Genomic DNA, 21,794 nt, shown 5'->3' with positions numbered 1-21,794 from the left:
GGTAATGAGTTGAAAAATGTAAAACTCAGGGAATGTTCATAGCGTGGCTTTCTGTGAATGATTTTCGCTCTCTGTGGAGCACTCACCTGCGATGGGGAGATGAAACGTGAATACAGTGCACCTTGATACTGCTGAAAATAACTTAAACATCGATATTATCTTCGTTCATAGCTTGAAAATGCTGCAGGCGCCCAATGCTAAATGACTGACAGCAAAGCATTTGGCTGAACTAATCCTGGGAGGAAATTGTATGCTGTATAGATTTAATTATGTAGATAAAGGAACTATGATTCTTAGAGTTTTACAAGCTATAAAAAGATCGTCATCAGCAGAAACACACTGAATTACAGTCCTGCTAAAACTGAATGCAAGAAGCAAAAATAAGTGCGCATATGCAATCTTTTTAGATTTTGAAGCCGCGTACAATTTGTCCTGTATCCCTGTGTGTGATATCTTAGACCACTCCAAAGTGTAGCCTTGAAAAGTGGCCTGGCGCTTCAAAGGCTGAGGGATTAGACTTTTTTTATCCCATAATTAATATAACTGAAGAGAGAGCGACGGCACCTGAAAACTGGACAGAGCCGCCAGTATCCTGCTGCGGCCAAAGAGCACCCCACAACCCACAATGCACCACAGGCCGACTCCATCAAAGACACAATACCATGTTAACCCCATGTCTTCACTGAATAGGCTTAACTCTTTCTTTCTCTCTCTTTTTTCAGCTTACAGTGAATTCACATGTCTGGTTTGGAGACCAAAACAAATAAATACAATGCACGTGTTTTTGTCCAAATTAGAATTAAGAGGTTCGCCGTCCTGTTGCTGCTTTAAATATATTCTCAGGAAATTCTTGACATGTTTTCTGGCCTTTAACCCTTCTGGGTCATTTTCATTTCCCACCAAGTGGCAAATGAGGCGTCTTTTGAAGCCTGATCAGCTGCGTTTTCAGTTTCTTAGGATGACATCTGCTGACAAAGCCCACTAAAAAACAATTCTTTTTTTAAATTATTATTATGTGGCATGCATTGACATATCTATGCCTCAGCACTATTTAAAAATCAATGTCATCATTTTAGGGATATTTCATAATGTCTAAATTCTCCAGCTTTCCCTTTTTTCTTTCGATAAACTGTATTGTATATTTTGAATTTGACATTTTCTGCACTAGTCATCTCATGCCAGAATACAGGTGAAAGGTTACACTGCTTTCAGAGGGAATGCTGATTCGAAATTGCCAGCAGTTGTTTTGGAGAAATCCCTGGTTGCTTTGAAGTCTGCACCCCACTGAGTGTCCTAACTTTGACACAGAGAGCCATGGCTGCGGCTATTTATACATCTTGTGGGAGAATAGGTTTCCCCCGATGTAACAGACTTTTTTTTCCTCTTTTTTTTTTTCTCTGAGGCTATCCCTAAAATTTACCCATGCCACAGAATTGGGAGTTGAGTTAGCGTGATAATCAGACGACGTACAAAACTGTCTTGTCTTAGTGGATGATACACGCTGTTGTTTTATGTTGTTATTTTCACTCTTGTCGAGGATTGTAGGTGCGTCCTCGCCGACTTCGATATAGCAAAGTACCAGGGTCACAGTCAGAGAGTCCAAACCAATGCATCTCTTACAATTCTCACAGTCTATTGATTCTCCCTCTGAAATTTATGTTGCTTTTCAGTGGGACCCCCTGCTGTGGCCCTCACTGCCTCCCCCACAGGAGGGTCACGGTGACACAAGAGTGCTGGGCCAGATGCCGAGTGATCCCCTCCGATGCACCTCCACTTCCAAAAGCCACATCCATCGCCACTATAGGACAATCAGCCTAGACCTCATTGAAATACCACACACCAAACCTGAATCACCAGTATCGCCCGCTCTCCTGCTTGCAATTTTTTTTTTTTTTTTTTTTTTATTCCGTCAACAACAGCAAGTGTAAATCTCCGGAGCAAATGCTCAGAGAAAAAAAGATCGGAGGAACAACTGGGGACGATGAAGAGGGGGAAAACAGAGAGAAAGGAAGAAAAAAAACACAAGTGGAGAACAAAACAACCCAGCTGGTCCACCTTTGCCACTGGAAGCCAGTGAAGTCACCCTGTGTTTTTGTGAGGGTGCGTGTGAACAAAACGGTCTTTGAAGTTGGGTTACAGCACTGTACTGTGGCATCACTACGGCCACTACTAAGCCCCTGCAAAAATGTGCTGGGTGATTATAGAAAATGCTATAGAATCCAGTCATAAATCAACTAAATTTTCATGCAAATGGCCTCCTCCATGGGGCATTTATGTAGTGTGTGTATAGCAGCATCAATAGCGCATAAAAGGCGCATTTTGGCACTTAAAAGAGAAATCATTGAGACATCACAGCCCAAATGCACACAGAACCTTCAAGGTCAAACACTGCGAAATAATAAAACACTGACACACAGAGAGACACACACACAAACACACAATTGGGAGGTACAACAAGACTGGAGAGTCGTTAAGGCTTTTATCTTCTGGTTGAAGGAGAAAGATCCACCCGACATCCCAGAGGGTACTGATCAATCACGGCCTGACTGGTTCAAACTGTTTGTGCTGGATTCCACATCTATCACCATCCGATGGAGCTCTGTGTCCGACTACAGCACCGACAGAAAAAAAAGAGAGCACTTTCAATTAGGCCATGGCGAAATAGATTCACACCACTTGATTTATAGTGCAAGACTAATTACACAAGCCTTTTTTTTGCCTAATGCAGGCGGAGCTGAGACTTAGTCTCGTACTTAAGGAGGTTATTGTCTTATGTTAAATGGCAGGCAGGGACATAGACGAGGGCTGCAAGTTTTCATGTCCTTTAGAAAAGCTCTGGATAATGACACGGAGGATAACAACAGACTGAGCCACTTTGATGTTGTGAAATAAAAAGAAAATACTTGTCGTCTCACAAGCAGTTTTTTTCCCCCCTAATAATTTACTTAAAGGATAAATTCATACCTCATAACTTAAAGATTTTAATTCCATTCCCGTGCTGTTTTTAAAAAGAAGAAGACATCTGATATAATGCAAACATTAACAAACCAGCACGGAATACTTTCAGTTTCAACGACAGCTTTTCTACTCCGTGCAGAAGTATAGATTATGTCATTTCTTTAAATGTTGCCACTAGCCTATACCTCAGGGGAAGATAGGAAGGCTTAACAATAGGTACAAGCTACAGGCAGAGCGCTGGGGCACGCTGAACCTCATGAATATCATTAGCTGTGAGCTGAATTTGTATTACTTTGGGATTACATCTAACCCTGTAATGCAACCTGATTGTGATTGCGAACTGAAAATATGTAATAACATAATCATATGTAAAGCAAATGTAAAAATACAAATCATGTTGTGGCATTAAAACCATCCCATTTGGTTGGCTTTCTCGGAAGAAGGTAGGGAGTCTGAAGTTGTTTTTTTTTCCCCTCACAGGACCATTTATATAGCATGATTCAGTGCTGTACATAATGTAAATGCACATAATGAAAACAGGACTAAGTGCTAAATACACATGTGAGATGTCTTTGTTGCTTTAGTACAAACAATCTGAATGCATCTCCCTCCTCTTCAGGTAAGGTTGCAAAAAAGGAACCTGATGCTCTTTAATTTTACAATGAAATGTACCAGATGGCTTTTACAACCTAATTCATCCACTAAGCACACAATTATCCACCTACAACATTTCCACTCTCGTATTTAACACTCTAATCAATGCTATCAGGGGACAGCTGATCGTGTATTTTAGTCAACCTATACACCTTAACTGGAAACATCTCCTAATGAAGGCGTTCTTGTGTTCATGCTCGAGTAGCTGCAAGGAACTCGGTTCCTGTGACATCCCTTTCACCCGGAGACACTGGATCCCACAGTTGCAGAGGTGGCAGAAGCTGGGTGTCAAGTTGAGAATTTAGACACATTTTCCGTCACTGAACCTCAAGGGATTTCACAGTCTCACTTAAGACAGCCTACACCTCGCAATAGGTGCTATATCTAAAATGAAAGATGGTATGTGATGGCGTTTAAAAGATCCTCCTCCCTGGTGATGATCAGGATTTCCTTAAGAATGAGACTTGTTGCACCAGAGTCTTGATAGTGATTAGGCTTTCAGACACTGAAAAATTATGTAATTATTCAATTAATATGTTCCAACACTGTTATCTGACTTCAGATCAACAGAGTGATTCCTGAACATTCACGGATCCCTGTGAACTAACAGCTTCATTGTTTGCTTCCCTATAAAACCACTAAAAATACCCTTTGGAGAAAAAAATCTGCATCCAACTTGCCAAAATTGACATATATTTATTCGTTTTTGTTCTGTGTCAGTGAGGCAGAATAACTATTAGTCACGAATAGTAAAACCATTGCACTGACACGAGATTTAGCCACTAAATACATAGGTTTTGAATTTATGTCACTATAATGTGACTGATCCAATCAGAAACTTTTAAAAAATACAGTTTCAATATCCAGATTAATTTCTTTAGGCTCGAGTTTGAAAGAACAGCACTGTGATGTGAAGTTGCTAGAGGTTTGGATTAAAAACCTGCTCCTCGACACCGACATGATGTTCCACTCTGATTGAATGTGAGAGCTGCTGATCAACCCCCAGTTAAGGCCAACCGATCAGGACGGAGGTATCACTTCGGAGCTTAGCTGGAGGCGTGAACGCCACACTCCTCCTTAAGCAAGATGAAAGAATGTTCCGCTTGATATGAACCCTCCTAAACACTTTGACGGATGTGATCGACCAACCTCCCCCCCTCCAACTCCCCATCACTACCACCAGAGACGTGTAGTGACAACAGATGATCTGCTCAGGTAAGCACCATCTTGCTTTTCAAAGTGCTTTACATTGCAACTCATCGTAAGAGGTTGATTTCAAAGTCACTGCTAGTCTGCAGCTCGACAGATTTCCTGCCCATGTGGATATGTGGTGAAGTCACGGATGTCTTGGAGGCACAGGTGATAATAGGGCCTTAATCGCCCTGCTGGTTCTGCTTGTCCCTCTCAATGTCACATATCCGGATAAATGTGGTAAATATCAGCCCATAGTTGGAATAATGTCACTTTATCTGGTTTTGTCAGACCAAGGTCTTGGTCACATGAAGTGGGTGAAAGATGAAAGGTGTATATAAGATTTGTGATTTTTAATGCCAGTGTACTGTATAATCACCAGGTTAATACTATTTGGATGGTGCAAGTTTGAAACTCTTGGATTAAAAATAAAGCTGGAATGCGAAATGCATATTTTTGCATGCAAGATGCAAAGGCTTTCTAAACGAAAGGCGGCTGCTTTGAGGCTAATTAGCATTTTCGACACAGGCAGGTGATCAGAGCAGACAAGTGTGGAGATCCAACCTTTGGTCCATGGCAGTTTTGTTCAGCAGTAATGCCATGTCACTATACAGTCAAGAAGATAATAATACATTATCCATTCTTTTGTCAGAAATATCAGCAATTCCCCCAACACAATTGTTTAATGAGGATGGTTCTTGGCACAACCACGTTGCCCCTTTTCCTCCTCTTAGCCTCCAACATACCGACTGTACCTCATCCAGCCATGCCTTACCAGCATCCCTGCTGTTCAATACCGTCTCATTTGTCATGTATCAAACGCAAATTTCAACGTATTGCCCTCACATATGCTGTGGAAGAAGGAGTCTGCCACAATGATGCTCTGGCTGCTGTCCAATCCTCAGCTGAATAAACACAGGGGCCATTTGCAGGTTGGCAGACACTGAGATGTTTGTCTTTCAAGGCAATCCACCTCCCTCCCTTTACTCCAGCTGACCCCTTCCCTCTCAAACGCAAAGGAGAAGAGATGGTAAGCGCTTACAACTGTTACAAGTCACTCTGATCTCCAGTAGTAGAGCTACTGTGGCTGGCCGTGAAACTTGAATGACATGAAACCTCGTTTTTTGGTGTCAAAATTATTAATAAAGTTGTGAGAGGGCCAATGTAGAACAGGAGAAAAAATGTCAAACTCTAGAGGACGTTATATATCAAAGGGACCAAATCAAATAGGATGAAAGAGATGGTTTTTAATGATTAATCATTGTAATAACAAATCCTATCTGCAAACTGAGACACAGATTAAAATTAAATGTAAATATTGATACTCGGGTTAATTAACCAATTACACATCTATAAAGAATCCTGATATTTGATTAGAATCATTTCATCGAATGCTATGGTAGCCCAAACCCTGCCCTCTAGAAATTATATTTATATTGCTAGTAATTTGTTTTGCCAGATTGGATTTGAGGGAAACATAATTGCTGCCTGGATTATGTTTTCTGGGAACAAAGTTCTTGTACCGTACGGAAGTTGGTGGTCAAGTTGGTAGGCTTACAAAGAACACGACTACAAAGAGCACCACTTTGAAACTGCAGACTAAGGTTTGTATCCTGAGTTATGTTTAGGCAACAAATGCACTTTGGTTAAGCTTAGGGAAAGATTGTGGTTTTCAGTTAAAGAACCATGTTTTTGTTTTGTTTATGTTTTTGTTACCTTAGAATGAGTCTTTTATATTTCCAGATGCTCCAGGTCTTTTCTCGGATCTCTTGGATGGAGTCCACCATGTTGAACCTATGTTTCTACAGTAGCCCAGAACAGACAAACTAAACACTGGCTCTAGATAGGACTAATCTCTCATTTCCCAGCTTCTCTTTCACACTAGAAAGGAGAGGATGAAACGAGAGGGTTGCAATCTGCAACTACACTGCTGAATTAGATTGAGTTATGCTAGAATAATATATCGTGGGGTGCCTTAGAAACAATACCAAACAGTAGGAACACCAAAATAGTAAACATACTTCCCATGCAAACATGCTACACTAAGATGATTAAATGGTGCACCTGCTAAACATCAGCATTTGGTATTATGAGCATACTAGCATGTTGACATTAGCATTTAGCTCAAAGCACCAATGTGTGTAAATACAACCTCAGAGCTACTGGTCTGGCTGTTGTCTCTTTGGCTTGTTAAATATTGAAACAAAAGCACAATCTTCAATGCTGTGAGTGCCTAAACATCAAACTAACATTTTTAATCATGCTATCAACTAATACTGTATTGCTAGCATGGGTATTGCATGAGATTAAACACATTATGATTACATTTTTCAAAATATTAACATTTTGCAACTTGCACATTCAATAAACAGTTTCCTTATTATGTCAAGTAAAAAGATAGCAAGTAGAAAAGATCAGTAGTAGAAGATCAGGCAGGGTTGGGTAGCCCTCGCCACAGACCGCACACACATCCATACATTTGTGCGAGTAGTGTATAAACTCAATGTTTCAGTAATGTGTCCCTCTCCGTAAACTCCACCACATTTCAAACAGCTCACAGCAAAACTCAGAAAAACATGGTAAATGCAACTCTGTCCAACCTCCCTCCCCAACAAAACCTAAAACAAATGCTGCTCTAAAGACACTCTCCTATTGTGTATTCATGACCTGGCTCTTGTTTGGAGATGGTCTTTCACTGACACAAAAGCAAGTAGGGTCTGCTGTTTCTGTCAGTTTAAACAAATAACAATGATGCAACAGGAGTGCTTCCAGTGAATGTGAAATGCACTGTTGAATCACCAGTGGAGCCCCACAATGGTTTGCCACGCATCACAACAGCCAGGACAGGCCCAATATTAACATTTCCTTTTGACATGTGGCAAAAGGTTTTCTTTAACCCATGGAGGTTGAATGGGAATCAGCGGATAATAAGAAATTATAAGGTAAAGAGGGCACAGGAGAAAGAGCGAGAGAGAAAGCCAAATCCTAGCCCCAGGGCTTAATGTTAGAACACAATGGCCGCCAGGGCAGTAAAGGAGTCGACATTTCTTATTCGCCCCCTCCCCTAGTGCCACCTGCATTACAATTAACCTCATGGCAACCTTGAGGTCTCTGATTAGTGATGGCCTATTGTCTCGATCCCATTAATGCTTGGCCCCCACTCTGCCCTCAGTGCACTCACATCAACAAATCAAACCCAGTTTCCGGCAGGGTCTTTTACTGCAGGGAGCTGGCCTCTAATATGGTACGGCTAACTTAGGGGATAGCTGTAGAAGGGGCCTGCAGAGAGCCTCTCTAGGTACCTGTGAGGCTGGGTAACACTGAAACTTCAAACCAGTATACTAACACATAAGTGCAATATGGGATATGATGCCATGCCCTGTTAAAAAAAAGCTGCAGGAAATCAACAAAACTAAGACGGACATTGGAAGAATACAACAGGAAATGGCCACTTTCCTTACCTAATGGATAATGGCAACCACACTGGCAACTGTAAAGGACAAATATGTAAATAATAAACCTGGCAGTCTAAGCTTTGTATCATACTCAGGAGAAGTCAAAGCCTTGGAAGTAGGAGCGTCCCAAGAATTAAAAGCACACCAGATGTTGGGGAACCCCTTAAGGAGTAAACCGACACATTAAACATAATATCACATCATGCACTGGAGTGCAATCACTGGTTCTCTCTGGGGAGCTGTTACACTATGTGTTGCAGCCACAGTTTAAATCTCAAGAACTAGAAACTAATGCGCCGCAGACGGGGTTGGCCCACGCAAAGAGTACACTTGGGAGCGCCGGCTGGCTCGGGAGCTCTGTGCAGAAAGCAATGACTGTGTTTCTATTTGTATCAAGTTCAAAAATCAACTCGCGTTGTATCAGATATCTTCAGGGAGATAAACATCGAATCTTTTTATGTAAGCTTGCAGCCGTCAAGTCAGTAAATCTGCCTTTAAAAGTCTGTCTTCCCGTTCCACTGCCTGTTCTATCTTAAATCACACATCTCAGCTGTGACAAGGCCAAATTATTCACACAGCATTAATAAAAAGACAGATGCAGAAGACACGAAGATTATTCAATTTGTCATCTTTAAAACTCAGGGAACATTTTGCCACCTATTATTTAAAGACAATCATAATTAGTAAAAGTAGTTTCAAAACATTATAAATGACATTATCAAAACAAACAGCTGATTCAATGCATATTTATCATTTTAATGATGAGATCAACCAATAACCAGACTAGTAGTTTTAGTCACTGAACGTTACCAGTTTGAAATGGAGATCAAATTACAATAAATGCTGTCTTTATAATCATTTGTAATTACTGCCATTTTTATACTGTAATTATTGTAAATACTGAATGTTTAGTATTCATGTGTGTGGAGGTATGATGATGAACTGTCTTGAAGTGAAGTATTCAACTTTTATTATTAATAAAGTGTCTGCTATTGTGCATCGATACAAAAGATTTCATCAGCTTGAGTTTGCATATAAGTGCCTGACACAGCTAATGCTAAACCTGCATGTTTACAGCCTGGTACAAAAAACTGTTTTAGTCTTTGTAGCAAATTTCCCCATTCGTGACAACTGTACTGAGGTTGATTTTTTTTTTAATCACCTGTTTAGATTATATTAAGGCTTAAAATTATGCATGAATAACAGCACATGCTGTTGGTGTCGGCCATAGCCACATTATGAGCTTCAAAACGGCTCTTCAGAAACCTGTGGCTGATGTCCATTCTTTATACTGTCTGTGGTTCCAAGATGCCGCCCCATTCGATCCAATGAAGGTTGCTCACTAGACCGATGCTGAAATAGTTGCGCAGTTAGCAACGTATAACTTCCATACAACTAATACTATACTGTATGTTGCTCTCAGTTGTTAGCTGCCTTATTTAAAATTCACATTTGCTTGAATATATTCAAGTGCTGCTATTAGCCTTTATTTGTTTTTCTAGTCTTTACAGTAAATTCATGTAGAGTGATGCCAGGGGGTGAAGTAGCAGCCTTATTGCAGCAAGTGAAATGGTTAATTGAAAGACTGCCAATAATTTTGCAAAACACCGGCAATAACAACAGATTATTATCATCACATTATTACTAGTGTAACAATGATGCACTGATGTATTAAAAACTGTAGCTCTTCAATCTGTAAAACCTAAAAGAAATCAAATGAATGCAGAATATGACACTGGTAGCGACCTGATTGGTGACATTTTTGAATAAAATGAGAAACTTCTACACAAACAAGGCTAGCAGAGGGAATATACGTACCTGGAGCTTCTTCCTTGTAATTGCTTACTTTGAATTTTGTAGTTGGAAATTAGCATCAGCTTTCTTGGATCTTCTCTTGGATTCATTTGTTTTATGATGGCACTAATGGCCATTCAAGCTCCACAGCTAGACTCAGGGGGAGGAAAGAGGTCAATTTATTCCAGCTTACAAGAAGATATTGGTGTTCCTGAGCTTCTTTTTTTTTTTTCTTCTTTTGCTTGTCTGTATCATTGTTAGCTCAAAGCTGTTTCAGTCTAGAAGTGTGTCATTAGATGAGCAACTCAATATCACATTTACCTTCTACTGTTCACGTCTGTGTTTGCCAACGAGTAATCTTCGAGGATCATCAGAGATTTTCGACAGTCTGTTGGGACAATTGATTAAAACAGAATGTGTCGTCTTAATCTGAAATTAATAATATCTTCACAGTTTCAGATCTTAACAAGTGTCGCTTTGGAGGATAACATAATTATTATTTTATGCCCCTGTGTCATTGCATCTTCATCAAGGTCCGTGTGAGGCTTGAAAATGTGGAGGAGGAGATTACAGAGATTTTTTTTCTCCAGTAAAAGAAGACAGAACCATTAAGCATTTAATTCAACCTAGCCCAGGTGTGTCTCTCTCTGTCCAGCTAAGCAATACAACAGTTACACCATTTATGGACTGTCCAGTGTGCAGGTGGCAGAGAAACTTCTGGGGCACACCTGCCAGCTGATTCAACCATTAGACTACACACCACACTGTCTATCGCCCCGATCCCCTAGAGGACGTCCCTTACCATGCAGGTGCAGAGACGGAGAAACCGTGATGTATTACTCCAGATTTAGCAATTGCTTCCTCGAAAAAACCTCTTTTATCGTCTGTGAATGAGACAACTGGATGCATATTTTCCGTGTATTACCAGGAACTCTTGTTTTCATGTTAAAATAAATGGTTCTGGGAATGTTTTCAGCTTGAAAGCATATATCGAAGTCAAACGAGGTGACTTTGATGTTTTTTTGCACTGGCCTGAAACATGATTTCATGATTTTGAATTGATGCTAACATTGTAAAAATTGTTGGAAAGTGAAGTAAGCTTTGAAAAGCTTTGCCTCGAGTCCAAACAATGGGAGTGTGCGCAAAAAAATGCAAACACCAACAAAGAACCACTCTGACTAACTCCACTGTCAACTTTCTTCCAGCTCTAAAAACAGTCCAGAACATGTTTCCTTTTCCCACTGAAAACATTCAGAGACTGCCAAGCTGCCACATTGCTTGTATGGCTTCACCCAGCAATCATTACACACCTAACCATACTTTGACCACATTGCTTTTACTCCCTGCCAAGTCCGCCCCAAGATTCATGGAAAGAATATATAAAAATCTTCCTCTACTTCAATCCATTAAACGAAACACAATAACTGCTTTTAATTCAAAAATCTGATATTAATTATGATTTGAAAGAATCGTTTTTTATTTCAAAGTGTCATATAATCTTTCATTCATGTGAGATGCAAACTGCAAAGTGGCCAGATTATAGAGGAAAGTGTGATAAATTATAGTATTTTCTATAGTGGATAATATGCCAAGATTAAAAATTAAATTAAAAAACACAACGATAATCTTTTTTGCAATGTAACAACACTAATTTGTCACGGATGAAAATGAATACTATAAACTTCCCATACAGCTGGAATTTATGTAGGAATATAAATAGAGGGTATTCTATTAATATTCTTAGAGGAATGCTTAGGCCTGGTGTTATCTCCCACAAGATTCATCAATGTTAGTAGTTATTGTCCAGACCCCCCAGGGTTGTAATTCTTTATCCTTGCCATCTCGGTAAACTGCATTATTTAGTTAGGAAGATGTAATTCTTTTCCCTTCACACAATCAGCAGGCCGAGCCAAAGCAGCCGCACATAAGCGAGTTTGCACTTTACTGTGTTTAAGTTATAGATTTGGAAATAAAAACACAGATGAACAGACTCCCCTGATCTGACACAAGAAGTGATTAAAGTTTGGATGCACGCAAGAGTCGGTGATAGAGTTACTGTCACTATGTGTAGATGATTGGGTTTTTATGTAAATCCTTTGTTTATCATAAATCCATATCCAGCGACAAAGATAAAAACATGTGCATTGTTTCAATACCAAACCAGATGTTGACAAAAGTCGACACAAAGGTTTAAATACTACACAAAACCATTTGCATTTGATTTAGTTCACATGGAAATGATTCATTTAGCACTTTGAGAAGCTATTACACACTGCTGTATTGTTTGGTGTTGTTGCAGCTTGATTTCATGCTCATCATCTCAGCAATTCAGAGTGGTGTATTTATCCGAGCCCGTAAACAAAATAATCATTAACCAGCAATGCAAGGAAAGCGTTTTGTCTTGGTAAAATATGATACCAGGTGAGGCTGCGTGGCTTGACAGGTCGCCATTTTCGAGCCACTAATTTGGTCTCTTTGTGGCAGTGGCAACTCCCAGCACAGCAGCAGGACAATTATATCCAGGTGCAAGGATTTGATTCAACAAATTCTAGGTGGATCTTTCCAGCTTGCTCCGGGCCCCCCTTCTACAACCCCACCCCCTCTTTTGCCGCGTTGTCTCTCTTCTGGGCCAGCTTGGAACAGATGCCCTTGAAAAATCTACAGCCCTCACATGTGACTGAGGACCTTGACAAAAAGCTGAAGCACTTCCAGAAACTTGAAAGTCATGAACCATGTTGTATATTATAATAATTGGAATGGCAGCAACTGGAAACATTCCCCTGAATATTCCAGAAGATAATGGGACATGCTAATGAGCATGGAATCAAGCCAATCAAAAAAATGAGAGAAAAGAAAGACAGAGGGGTGGGGATGGGAAGGTGCCCAAAAACTAAAAAAAAATAAAAAATCAAGTAGAGCATGTGGGGTGGGTGGGCTGCATGTGATGTATGTGTGCTCCGTCTTCTTGGAACAGCAGCACTGTTGTGTGTAGAATAGCACTGTACTGTCCGCCTGTCAAAACTGTTGATGCACATTTGGGGGAAGTATGATTTGGGAACTCACACCTGGCAGACTGAGAGATTTCATGCTATGCTGCAATGCCAAAGCACTCAAGCAATGCCATGCTAAACTCAGAGCTTAATTCTCTGGTCGCCACACACAAAACATGACAGAGGGCCCATAAATATACACACTTTTTCATGCTGGTGTGATTGTTAAAAAAACATTTGGTTTCTAAATCAGTAAGAGTTTGTTCTGATTTACCTTTTTACTCTTTGGATTTATTTTAATGTATTGAAATGTTAATGGTAAATTATATCCAACTGGTTTGTCCTAGGGGAGCAAATTATGTGAAATTACACTGAATGTAATACTTGATCATTTATTGATGTATATCTGTAAGTCTTAAAGTATAATTCCCTTTAAATGATAATTACTTCTTTAGGAGGAGCTTATAGTGTAGTGTCTTATTAAAAATGCTGGACTGCATCCTCCCTGTTCAGCGAACTCTGTCATCACTGACACACTACATCTCAATCCTGCAGACAGCTGATTGGATTTACTCAAAACTTGGGCTGAAGAAAGTCTCACGCTGGGAGTAAAATTGACTTAGGCCTGAATTCAGAGAGAAAGATGAAGGGCATCCAGTCTTATCATTCTCCATCCCATGTCTCCCTTCGGCCCCAATACTTTCCATGTGTTATTCCAGAGAATTCCTGAGAATTCTCTCTATGTGATGTCAACATCAAAATCAAGCCAGGACCCAAAGTCAAGGGAGGTACAAGGGGTTGAATCAGAAGTGCTGCCAACATTTTACAGCCTTGGAATCCATGTTCAGATTGATCAGTGGATAAAAGATCGCCATAAGAGATAGACGACAGAAAGCTGGAAATGGTGTAAATAGAGATGTAGCTTAATGTTTGTATGACAAAGCGGGGAAAGATTAGAGAAACTCAAAGCATCTTTTGCTCATAATCTGACTTTACAGTTGATAAACATTCATTTAAAAGGCTAATCCCAATCTGACTATTATAGTTGTTGTTGTTTTTTTTTACAATAAAACCACCGTAATATTAAACTGCAATCATTCCCTAAATGCATTACGGTGGTTCAGACTTACACATCACAAAGATTAATGTTTTATTGCATGTTACATTTGAATTTTATTTGCTAATACTTAACAACGTTTATATAACTGTAATGTATAAAAATGCAGACAGTGTAACCGGGGGGCTGTGTATAATTTCATTCCCACTGCATCCTCACCGGGGTGCTGGTTCTCAGACTTCAGCCAGAACACAAGCCTTTATTTGATTTAGGGAACTCCCCCTCTCATGTGCCTCCTCTGCTCATGAAGTGTCCCAGTATGGAATGTCTGCATTATTACACTGCTGACAGAGATTGATGCTCCTCCAAACCATCTGCACATGCAACAATCCTCAACTTGAATGAACTTAATTGCAGAGAAAGAAAGAAGAAAAAAAACCCTTCTAAGAGTTAGAAAATACAAAGAATGATAGTTTTGACTTTGGATGTTTCTGTGTGAAACATATGTTTGGAAGGAGAAAAAAAAGTTTTGTAATGGATGTTTGAGGTTTTAGTCAAACACCATCAGCAAAAGTGTCAAGAATGAGTGATTTACTGAAACGCTGCACGTGGCTATGAGGTCGGGTTTGGTTGTAGCAGAAGCAGCTTTAAAGCCACGGAGTGATGTAACTTTGAAATTATTTATGAGTCAACGACATATCATCATCCAGATGCTCAAATGTAGGCCTCCCAAAATAGGCATGCAAATAATCCTAAATGGTAGCATTCATACATCTTATTCTACAGTCTGTATGACTAAACATATATATATATATTATATATATTAATAAAACACATAATTCACATGAGCAGGTGTGTGATATGTTGTCCGCTCTTAAAGGCTCAGAGAACAAAAGCTGCAGCGTACTTGTACAGAAAATCGACCTGTAACTCGGTGGGATAAACTGTTCAAACCTAACAGTACGTCACCATTTTGTTGAACAAGGCTAGGGATCAAAACACTAATCTCCTCCCCACACACACACACACACAGAGACACACTCCCTTTGGTTATAATTAACTCTCAGTGTTTGATGCTAACACTATTTTAAAGATATGTTTCTATGGGATGTAATCCTGATTCAATCTCTCTTCATGTGTAAAACACTAAGAGGAAAAAAAAAGAAAGAAGAGGATGGCTTTGTACTTTCTGTGTTCACTCTGTCTTGACTTACGTCTTGTATTATCAGTTCAGCACCTAATATCACAGGGGGTTAATGTGTTTAATACATTAATGAAAACCCGAGAGAAAGTCTGGGTTCAGCACATTAAATGTTTAGATTCACAAATTACAGGACTGAAGACGTTGTGTGTCTGACTTCAAACTCAAAATTATTATTATTACAAAACCTAAATAAGGAAAAGGTTTTTTAAAAATGTGATGTTTCTCCTCTAGTTTAAAACCACAGCTGGTCTATTTTTTTTTATTAAAAAAAAAAATCCACAGTTGCAGAGATCAAAAAATAAACAAATCCAGTGTTGTAGTGTTTCGACACTGAGACTCAATTGCAGATTGCAGTTTTAAAGCTGATAATTTCATAAAAAGAAAACACAAGCAACTGTTTGATAAAAAAGAAGACACATTTAAATGCCTTGCAGAAATGGCTGCTTTCAAACAATCATTCCACTCGCCATTAGGTAGCAACATGCCGCCATTTATCTGTTTGATGACGGGGGCTGCGGCTTTCTGTGAAGTGATGACAGATGGATACTTACTTCGCATAAGTTTGGAAACAACCTTTAGCGAGAAGTTCAGCTGGATGCTCTTTTTAAAGGACTTATCAACACTTGTCCATTAGACACAAACCACTGCTGTGCGTGGCTTTGTACCAAATAGCTGAGCGTAGATGCAGTGCAGGGGGCTGTCATATGTTAAAAAAAAAAAAACACACACACACACACAACATAACACAAGTGGCTGCGGACAAGTCACGTGACACTTAAATTCTCTGCTATGAGTAAACAGACACACAGTGTTTTGAAAACATAATTATTCATTCATATATAACACTTATAGGAATAACATTTCTGTCTGCACTATAGTCAGCTAGAGAAGATCCATCTTTGTTTGGAGCACACGCTGACAAGTTCCCAGTTAGCCATAAACCACCAGGGCAACATCCCTTGTGCAATGCGAACCCTGATGTTCTGATGTGGGTTTGCATTTAGTTGTAATGCTGCTTTTTCTCCGTGTTCCAGAAACATAAACTTTCATCTAGATTTCAGTCTTCATCCCCCCCCGCACACCCCAGTTTAGATGTTATTTGTCGGTTAAAGCCTTTGCTGTTTTTCAGAACCTGACCTTTTGTGAATGCTGTTATTTGCCCTTTCGGCGGAAAGCAGAGTTGTTTTTATACCTAACCTCACTAAAGCAGAACTCTAAAGAGTGTTCAAGCGCTACAAGTAGCCATATTATTATAGAAAAGGCATTATAAAGTTTTATAACTTCTGGATAAATAAAAGATATTGGACAGAAATGATGACAGTGACACACTGAAAAAAAAAACTTTATTAAGCCAACATTATTCACATTCCACTGTGACTATGAATTGTTTCCATATGCAGACATCAAATATAATGTTACATCCCACACACTGACCTAACCTAACCAAGACATAATCCCCTGACACAGAAAGCAATAAAATCATCTCCTTTTGTCATTCAAAATTCTTGAACAGTGACTGTACCACACTGTGCCGCAAACAATGACACAACAAATGTTTTTTTCTTTCCTTTTAGTTTGGGATATTTTCTTTTTCATAGTGAAAACATTACAATCCGACCATTTTTACCACAAATATTTTGATGCTTTTTTTTTCTTCACAAAGAGTGGCAGTGTGAGGCTTTTGGCCACAGTTGTGGTGTAATTTCCATTGCAGGTGGAAACACCAATTAGTGATTAATTGAAAGGGGTGGAAAAATAATAAACGGCAAACACCTGGAGCAAGCAAATTTGGGCCAATCATTATCAATCAAACCGTGAGTGAGCAACGAGCAATTGGAATTAATGGGATACACATGCCTTATAATGTCGGAAAAAGCGTGACATTTTATTTAGAAATTGTTATTAGCAAACAAATTGAATGATCACAGTTGCAACTGTCCAACGGTTGGTCACTCAGTTAGAATAGATGGATTTCTCGTCTGCCAGCATGTTTAAAGCGGCATGCAGGAAAATGAGAGGAAATTACTTATTTATTTATTTTTTTTCCAGGTCCGTTACACCTCGAGTCATCAAAATGTAAGCAAACATAACATCAAGATGTTTTAAAAATGACCTTTTAGCTCGGGGTGTGTGTTTGACATTTTACAGAACAGCCCTTTACTCAACCTCCTCCTCACACATTAGTACGTTGGCATGTTGTGTTTTATTACCCTGCGTGTTGATAGGAAACCGAGCAGTCCCCTCTCAGTGTCTCACTCTGAACTTAGCTCCAAAGGCCTAAAAATAATCTTAAAACCACTGGTATGTATTTAATATTGTTGGAGAGGTGCTTTCACACAGGAGCACTGAGGTCACCACAGCTTTCTGGAAGTGATTTGACCCCGTTACATCGTCTATTCTCACCTCAACCACAGTGTATCACTCAGTTAGCTGTGATATCGAGGAATGTCAGCGTCAAAGACATAAAATCGAACTGTGAGATACTTACAGGAGCAGCTGCTGCACACGGGTCCGACCACCCTTTGTACATTGAGAAGGATTTAATACATCTCACTTATAGTCATTTAGCATCATTTATTCATTAAAACATGACATTTTAATCTTGACAGTCTTGTGTTGTTTCCCGCAGACAGGATTTAAGATTTCTTCTTGGCTTTTCTCGTCATACTTTTCGATAACGTGTTGCATGTTTGCCAGTTTTTCTCTCTAATGAGTCATAGTCCTTCACAGATCTGTCCTCTGGCAACATCAGGAAGCTGATATACAACTAGAGTTCAACACTTAGTGCACAGTCATACAAACACACACTGACAGACACACAGACACATTCAGCTTCCAGGTCTTTCTTGGCTCCAATCACCAGTCAAGTTGCATTTCCACCTGTGTCCTGCTGATGCAGCTGCTGAATGATATTCCAATGCCAAGCGCACAGTTATGATGATACCTTACATACCACATTTTGCTTGCCAAATTCTACTTTTAATCACCCTCGTTCTGTGATGCCAGTATAATTATAAATGAACGCGCTGCAGAGAGGTGGAACATATCGGGTGTGATTGAAGCGATGCATCAGTCGGTACGTTTCTCTTGGTGTTGATACCTAACTGTACAAGATGTCAGAATGCCTTGTAGGTCTTCGCTAAGGTCAGTGAAAATGCACGGTGAGATGTGTGTGTGTATCAAGCGTCATGAATCCTTTGAGTCATAAGATTTTACTACAGGGTTTGAGGTTTTGGCTTGATGACGCTGCCACAGTTTTATTCCAATTTGAATAGATTTAATGTCAGAAACGCTTCGATAGTAAGGGATGGAAAATAGCTACAGATGCACACACTAGCATGACAATACACAGCCACAGTGCAGGCTGGACTCTAATGATGGATGGATGGACTAATGATGGATGTACTTCCATTATCAGAATCACACTGAACAACAGAGAGCCCAAACAATTACAAAGCAGCAAATGCTTGCAGAAAAAAAGGTCTGGATATTAACATTGAAAATAGCTGCAATTCTGCATGCACGAGCCAACTAACCAGGGGAATTATGATTCCAGTTTGTTTCACTGCACACATGTTTTTTTTTTTCCTCCTTGAAATGATTTACTCGTGAGGAAAAAGAAAAAATGAAATCCATTTCTAGTTAAAATATCTGCACTCAAAACAACAGGCAAGCAAAACGACCTGTATTTATTGCTCCTTGTCTCTGAAAAATATTTGAAGGTTTTGAGTTGGAGCCCAACAGGAAAACAACAATGAATTTCAGGCAACCCAAAAATAAAGTGTTTGTGCAGAGACTAGTTAGTTTGTTAGATTTTTCTGACATGGTGTTAATGTGTACAAATGCTGCTTGGTGTTAAAATATTCAACCACCGACCTGAGTTTAAGAATTCAATCTTCATGTTTTTGACTGTGAGCACCATTTGTAACAGCAGTAGTTTTGATCTTTTTAAGTTTTGAAGTGGAAACTGTAAACTCTAACCTAACCAAAAATACCCTGAGCAAAAAGCAGAGAGTTAAAGAAAACATTGAGAAGGGTTTATTTTAGAAAACCTTCCTGACAAAGTCCCAAACTAAATTTTGAGTTCCTGTGCAATTGGTGATGCACCGACGTAGGCTCCTAGGATGATGTCCAAAATGTGAGCAGTGAGAAATAATGTGGGTCTGCTACCAATTTTGAACACCATATGTCACCTATACAGAGCACTAGTAAATAAGTTAATTGGGACACATTGTTAAATTTAAGGGGAATACAGAGCAGCATCAGTTGGAGACAGCCTTCATGTCACTATAAACCATTAAAACCTTGGGAGTTCATATGGTTTGAGCCATGTTTTTCCTCGGGGGCCACCTTATGATGCACTTTGACAAAAGAACGTTACGATGTGGAATGGATGAGGAGAAATCTGTCAGTGATTATCTTTGGCTGGTCATCCTCATTGTGAAATAACAAGTCATTATCAGACTCATCAGATAAGCAGATGTCGACAAGCTGCTCTGTAAGCGAGAAGACCCCTCCGCTGAAACAGTACATTAACACACCATATGCATCTCTCTTTTTTTAAAAACACGTAAAATCTAAACATGGGGCTGACTTCATTCCCGGCTGATGAATTTATTAAAAATGTTTTATGATTCATGCCTTAAAGCAAATCAGCTGCTCTTGCATCTCAATGTAAACAAAAGGCTGGAGCTCTGTTTGCTGAAATTAGAAACACAAGAAACTGCCATCACTCTTAATTTCTTTGACAGGTCTCATAATACACAAACCAACAGCTATATTTAACTTATTAATGATTTTCAATGTTGGCAAGCACATCAGTAAAAATCTGTCTATATTTCAAATTAAAAGAAACATTAACTGTTCATACTTCAACAAAAAGTCAATTTGTTATGGTTTTGTATGTGAATAAACATATAGTATAAATGAAAAAATACATATATACAGACTGGCCCTTTAACTGGTTGCAAAAGGGTTAAGCAAACCGGAAGCTCGTTGGTTGCTGGTTCCATTTCTTCAAATTAAGAGGACACTTCCCTCTCTTATATATCAACAACTACCAAAGTGCTCCTGAGCAAGACGTTTTGGACACAACAACTAAGCAAACGCACTCAGGTGTGATTCACGTCCACTCGGCTTTGCCCTGAATAAATGCGGCTCAGCCAGGGACTATTTTTCCTCCGCGCAGAGGTGTGCAGCGGTCTCACCTTGTCGCAAAGAGCTAATTGGAGTGGCCTCATTTAGCAACACGTCAAAGGGGGACGCGACAACACCGTGTCAGCGCCTCCACAAATCTCCTCCACGGTCTAAACTTAATAGCATGTCAGAGACCACAACTGATGCAACGAGGGTCACCGTGAGCCTAATGTTTCACTATAACGAACCCTCTCCAAAGCCACGGCGCAGGGACTGAGCTGGCAAAGCGGAGATTAATGTCCCAATCAGTGATGTGGTTAAATAAAAAGAGCTGTGAACTATATGAGCTCCAGTCAGGATTATCATAACGCAGCCAAAACACCATTTAGACTAAAAATAATAATAAACAAACAAACAAACAAAAATGTTTCTTTTCTTTTAGTTTGGCATTTTATTTGTAAAGACGGATGGAGCCTGTTCGGGAAAGTTGCAGCAGTGCAGCTTTGTGAGCAGCTCAAACTGCATGTTAAGAGCTTTTTTTTGCAAATAATAATAAAAAAAAAGATTTAAAGACCGAGTTCAAATAACGAGTCATAATTTAGGATGAGTTGTAAATTGTGTCAATCAAATTCAGAGATTTTAAGAGACGTTGGAGTTAATTTAAATACAATCTTAAAAGCGCATGCCATGCTGGGATATTTAAACATATTTAAATTAAATCATTATTTACATCAATAGATATTTTAACTGTGGGTTTTTGAGTTTGTTGCCAAAATAATAATAATAATAATAAAAAGTACAAACTTCAAAAAGACAAAACTGGCGCTCTTCACATCGTCCACTGTCTTCCTATGCATTAAGATTATAAATAATTATCTGTAAAAACAATGTCTGGGTTATCGTTGTATGCAAACTTAGACGTTCAGTGTGGGATGGATTGCTCCATTACCCAGAGTCTGGCAATGAAATCGTTTTATGGCTGCAAATACGACAGGGTTTCTTGGAGGCGTTCTGAAAATGTCTGCATGCCAATAAACGAAAGTGGCCTTGACTTGAATTTGACCTTTTTGAATTAGGACTCTTAAGCTCAGCAGATGGAGACTGTAGGAGAGCAGTTTTTGCAAGATATTTCATGACTTGCAACTTGGGGGCGTCTATAGCCTCTTAAGTTTTTAAACTGAGGAGCTGTTAAAAATAGATATCACATGTCTCCCCTCCCACCTTCTCTGTTGCAAACAGGATCATTTAGCCGGAAACCTAATAGTTAAACTGAACTGCAAATGTTTAACTTATCGATTTAGTTCTCATTGAGTGACGGCAGCTGGGCATGCAGATCAGAGTGCTGGCGCATGCAT

The sequence above is a fragment of the Larimichthys crocea genome, chromosome XXIII (genome assembly GCF_000972845.2).
Source record: "Larimichthys crocea isolate SSNF chromosome XXIII, L_crocea_2.0, whole genome shotgun sequence".
Taxonomy (NCBI): domain Eukaryota; kingdom Metazoa; phylum Chordata; class Actinopteri; family Sciaenidae; genus Larimichthys; species Larimichthys crocea.
The sequence above is the reverse complement of the archived record's forward strand: the minus strand, read 5'-3'. Positions refer to the sequence as shown.